Source organism: Bubalus kerabau, chromosome 4 (assembly GCF_029407905.1).
Source record: "Bubalus kerabau isolate K-KA32 ecotype Philippines breed swamp buffalo chromosome 4, PCC_UOA_SB_1v2, whole genome shotgun sequence".
NCBI lineage: Eukaryota > Metazoa > Chordata > Mammalia > Artiodactyla > Bovidae > Bubalus > Bubalus kerabau.
In genome coordinates this window covers 34,830,325-34,836,167 of record NC_073627.1, presented here as the reverse complement: position 1 = coordinate 34,836,167, position 5,843 = coordinate 34,830,325, and the positions used below count along the sequence as shown (strand labels likewise).

The window sequence follows — 5,843 nt, the reverse complement described above, 5'->3', positions numbered from 1 at the left end:
TAGAGAGAATTCTGCCTTGGGGAAAGAATGGGAGAGAGGGAAAAGAGAAACAAGAAGTTATATACATGTGAGAAAAAAATTTGAAATGGCAGAAATATTGAGGTTCCATCCCCAGCCTGGACTGTAATTGTTCTTCCAACCTGTGTTGACCAGCATTCTATTAAGTATTAATAACACTAGCACAGGGCTGGTTTGGAATGAGACTGCAATCTGAGGCTTCATTTTTAGGGCTTTGAAAATTTCCTTCCCAGATGGCATGTCTTGATCCTCAGGGCTAGGGCACCTACAGCTGAGTGAGAATGGAATCCTTGCCTGTTTTAATCTCTAAACTCTAATAATATCTATGCTAAGACTGTTGTTGATGGATTGTTTTATAGCAACTGTCATTCTTTAATCCTCAGATGCATAATGTTTGCATCTGCCATTTGCTGGGATGATCATAGAGTTAGGAGGGAAAGTTTGTCTTGTGCAAATGAAAGTTGGTATCTTCCAAGCCACCAAAAACATTTTTGCCTTTTAGACGGCCTGTTTTTTTTTTTTTTTTTTCTCTTGTAAGCCAAATAATTCTTTTTAACACCCACTTTATATTAAACATCTCTTGGTGGGTCATTAACCTCATAAGAAATTGTTATCACTCTAGGGTGTTTTTTTTTTTTTTAAATATATCATTTGGCTTGTTACCAAGAGACTTAGCATTGCCTTAATTTCAAAATCTCTTTTAACATTCTCCTTTTGGCATGAAGGATTTGAACTGTCAGTTAACAGATCTAAGCACAGGGGAATGAGAGCTTCGGCATGAAGGTGTTTTATCCTACATAAATTCCACAGGCTTCTTTTCTCTTCATCCAGAAAAAGAAAAGACAAAAATGTAAGAGTTTATCACATGCATATGAGCCATTGTCCTCTGTTGATAGATATGTCTCAGCATCGGCTCATTACTTTGATTGGGTCTTTTCTTTACTCTCAGGCAGTGAATTACTTGGGGGAAGGGCCAGAATCTCTCCTATTTTAAAGTGTGATAGATAGCACTCTGTGGGTGTAATTCTTGTGATTTTTTTTTTTTAAACAAACAGTAACAAATCTTTCTAAAAACTACAGTGAATCATGTAAAATACTATGGTTTTAAGAAGATGTTCATTTCTGTTTACATGTTTTAGATTAAGAATTTTTACAGGTATTTAAAAAATACTAGTAAAACACCCAAGTTTTCAACGCTTGTCAGTAGAAGGAGGTTGGCATGGAGTAGTCCATTGCCCCTGACAGTTGTTAAATGCAGCTGAGAACTCACTGTTAAAATTCATTCTTTCCCAAATGGTCCTTTAATCCTGGAACTCAGATGAGGGTGGTCTCTGAGAATAAGACATTTGGAAGAAGTGATTTCCCAGCATTTGTAAGCAGACATTTGGAAGCACAACATATTTACATAACTGCACAATGTAAGGAAATGGTGTACAATGAAGTGCTGTCCCCAGCTTTGTTAGGCCACATCCCTGCTGCCATCAATAAATGAATAAAGCGGAGTCTTACCTCTGGATTCCAGATGAAGATGCAGGTTCAGGAGCATCTAAAACTGTAAAGCAACGAGTTTCTTTTTAGTGAAGCTCTGAAAGTCCAGTAAGATAGTTACAGAATTAAAACTTGCCTGGTCTAAATTACAGAATTAAATAAATTCCAGTACGGTAGTTACAGAATTAAAACCTGCCATGGCTTTATGAAAATAAAAGTCAGAGCTGGGAGGAACAATTTCATGCTCAGAGATGGGCTGCGAGGTAAGCTGTTTCTGTCCCCTGGAGCCCTGCAGGTCCCAAGGCCCCCATTCACTTACCTCTGGGTCCTTGGTGGAGATGTAGCAGGAGGGCTCATCGTGCTTATATAGGAGCTGGTGTGCTGATCCTGCAGCTTGCTCCTCTTTGTTAGGGCAAGACATTTGGCAGCGTGAACCCTCAGAATAATTTGTTCTGACATTTGTCATGTTTGGATATAATTAGAAGTATTCATATCATTTTGAGTATGTGAACCAATCTCCTATAAATAATGTGACAGGGACCAATCTGCCGGCAGAGAATGCTTTCTAGTGTGCTGGGAAGGTAATCTTCGACAGTGCCTGGTGGGGCCTCAAAGTAAGTTCCTAAGAGCTATATTTGATTTGGCAAACTCTCACACATGCCTGTGGTAACCCAATGATCACAGCCTCAGCGAGCATTGCTTTTAGGGGCCTAACCACGTTTTCCTTCTTTGTTACCATAGGAACCCCCACCTCCTTCACTACCTTGGGTCACTGCCAAGGCTCACCCTTGGAGTCTGGGCTTGGGCAGCAAGGCCAAGGTGAGAGAAGATTCTGTACTGAGTCCCTACCATTAAGTCAGTGCTCATCCACCCAACACTGAAAAAAATATTATTTATTAGAGAATAATATGTATTCTTTGTAGTAAAAATACAGATAAGCAAAGAGAAAAAAACGTCTGTAATCTCATTATGCAGAAGTAAGATAAGTTATAGACGTATAAGTTTGATCATACTGTATACACATATATAGCACATATTTGCTTTACATTTTACTTAAAAAATTATATCATAGGTAATTTTCATACCACCAATGAAATTTACACTCTTATTCTTTAAACAAATTATATTAACATTCTTTTAAAATTAGAATCTCCTTTTTTTAATGGTTAGGGATATTGAAGTATACTTTATATATAGCAAAATCCACGCTTTCTAAGTGACAGTTATATGAGTTTTTTTGCTACTGTTTTTAAAAAATTTTAAACTTACAATAAAATTCACTTCTTTTGTTCTATGAGTTTTTCATGTGCACTGTTTCTTGTAACCCCTACCATAGATAGGATGCAGTTTCTACCTTTTTTCCCCCAGTTGGAAGATTTATATTTTCCTAGAAGATTGCCCATTACATGTGAGTTTTTATAGATTTTTTGGACATTTTTTTGTGCATATCTTTTTATGGTTAAAAAAACTCTTGTGTAGTCATCTATTCCTTTTTATTTTTTTAACGTATTTTGATTTTGTTCTTTTTATTTTAAATCATATTTGCCAAAGTTTTGTCTTTGTGTTTGCTCTTTTTAATTTAGACTTACCAAATAAGTTTTCTTCTATTTTATTATTTTCTGCTTTTAATCTTCTTCATTCTTTTAGTTCTTTAGGTTTATTTGTGTGTATCTAGCATCTTGAACTGAAAGCTTACTTCATTTATTTTCATTCTTTCTTATGATCTTGCATGTTATTTATGGTTATAAAATTTTCTTTGGTTACTACTTTGGCTGAATCCCAGGGGTTGATATGTATTATAGTACCCTTGTACGATTGTCATTTTAAAGTTTCTATTTCCATTTCAGCTCTCAATTTATCTTAAGTGTGGTTTTCTTTTTTTTAATTTCCAGATGTATAAATTTGGGCTTTGCGGGGGAGGATTCTCTTTCAGCTGCTGGTTCTTTCTCTTGTGCGTGTGTACACATGCAGTTTACTTCTTAGTAGATAAAATAGGAATGAGGGACCTCGTGTGTCTGTATTTGTGTTTGTGTGTATATGTAATAAAACAGTTCAGGTAGCATCCAGATCAGAACTCCTAGGCAAAAACTGATATGCTTTTTGTCTCTGTAGTTTTGCCTTTTCTAGAAACTTCATACAAATGGAATCCTCTAGTGTGTAGTCTTTCATGTCTGGCTTCTTTTCCTTAATATGCTTTTTGAGTTCCTCCATGCTGTTGAATATATCAACAGATTATTCATTTTTGTTGCTAATTAGTAGTCTATGATATAGTGCCATATTTTGTTTATCCATTCAAACTGATGGATATTTGAATTGTTTCTACTTTTGGCTGTTATGCAAAGTGCTGTTGATAATATTCCATACAAGTCATCATGTGGACATTTGTTTTCATTTCTCTTGGGGAGATAACTAGGAGTTGAGTTGCTAGATTGTATATGGCTAAGGCAATGGCAACCCACTCCAGTACTCTTGCCTGGAAAATCCCATGGACAGAGGAGCCTGGTAGGCTGCAGTCCATGGGGTCGCGAAGAGTCGGACACGACTGAGCGACTTCACTTTCACTTTTCACTTTCATGCATTGGAGAAGGAAATGGCAACCCACTCCAGCGTTCTTGCCTGGAGAATCCCAGGGACAGTGGAGCCTGTGGGCTGCCGTCTATGGGGTCGCACAGAGTCGGACACGACTGAAGTGACTTAGCAGCAACTTCTTAAGAAATTGCCAAATTCTTTCTGACAATGGCTGTGCCATTTTACATTTCCACCAATAAGATGAGGCTTCCAGGTTTTTTCACATTCTCACCTACACTTGTATTGTCCTTTTTTGTTAAAGCCATTCTAGTGAGTAAAGAATCTGCCTGCAATGCGGGAAACCTGGATTCGATCCCTGAGTTGGTAAGATCCCTTGGAGAAGGGAATGGCTATCTATTCCAGTATTTTTGCGTGGAGAAGTCCATGGACAGAGGAGCCTGACAGGTTATAGTCCTGGGGTTGCAAAGAGTCAGACACGACTGAGCAACCAGCCCTTGCTATATATCCTAGTGAGTGTAGAGTGGTATCTTAATGTGGTTTTAATTTGTATTTCCTTAATGAATTAATGATTTTGGTTACTTTTTATGTGCTTATTTACCATTTGTATGTTTTATCTAGGTGAAGAGTCTATCCAATTGTTTAGTTCATTTAAAAAAATTGGATAATTTTCGTATAATTTGTTAGAGGTCTTTATACCCACATATATAGATATATGTTTTGATATAAGTCCTTTATCAGATATATGATTAACAAATATTTTCTTGCAGTCTGTGGCTTGTCTTTTCATTTTCTTAATGGTGCCTTTTGAATAGCAAAAGTTTTAAATTTTGATGCAGTCCAGTTTATCAGTATTTTCTTTCATAGATCATGTTTTTATTATTTTTCTTGTTTTAAAATTGAGACTATAATAGTGTGAGAAAGCTATTGTGTTTCCCTCCCTCCCCAGAGTCAACAACAGTTATCAGATTCCTGTGTGTCCTTAAGAGGTATTTTATGTATGTATAAACAAATTTAGATATAGTCTTTTCCCCCATATGGCTTAGTTTTTATAAATTTTTTAGGTCAGTGTATTTTAACCTTATTTTCAATAACTTGCCCACTGAAGAGAGACATTAATCAAATTAAATTCATTAAGTTTAATTTCTCTTTAAGGAATTAATACTCAGCATAAGATTTTAATTAAATGGATTTAAATTTAAACTTAAATTAATTTCTCCATAATGAAAAAGATTAAGCAATAAGGTTTTTTCAGATAGGGTTGAGCTTTTTTTTTCTGGGGGCCATAGCGAGGCACAAACTATTATAATGCCTAAGATTTTTTTGCTCTCCTAAGAACTAATTTTTACTTCTTAAGGACTGATATCACCTCCATTGAAAATGTATGTGTTAGATGTTTGAAAAGCATTTATGTTCTCTCATTGTTGGCTACAAAATTTTTTTTAAATTTTATCATTCAGCTTATTATTTGTGTTTTTCAAATCATCTGTTTTCAGTTTTGTCTACGTGATCTGTGATTTTTCTAATAGATGTAAGTTAAGAGTCCACTCTGGTTATTCTCAGATTATTCAGATTTTTGTTTATGTAATTCAAAGTTAGTTGCTAACTCCATAGAAATTTATGATAGTTTTATCTTTTTGGTAGATTGTATCTTTTTAAAATGAAATATGAACTATCCCTGCTGCTTTTAGTAGTAGTTTGCTTTGAGTTCTTTTTTTGCTAATATTTCGCTATACTGTGTTGCTTTTACTTTTGGGTAGCATGTATATGGACTATCTTTTTATATCTAGCTTAAAAAATCAAGTAACTAC

General features: G+C 35.4%; 1 long non-coding RNA gene across 1 annotated transcript in view; it reads left to right on the top strand.

Moving 5' to 3' along the window:
- The window catches only part of LOC129649278 (uncharacterized), a 39,189-nt gene extending 34,838 nt beyond the window's left edge, over positions 1–4,351 (top strand). The window contains exons 3-4 of the long non-coding RNA XR_008713062.1: positions 2,248–2,325; positions 4,337–4,351. This is a non-coding gene — a long non-coding RNA (uncharacterized LOC129649278). The remainder of the gene's footprint in view (positions 1–2,247; positions 2,326–4,336) is intronic.
- Positions 4,352–5,843: the final 1,492 nt, after the last annotated feature.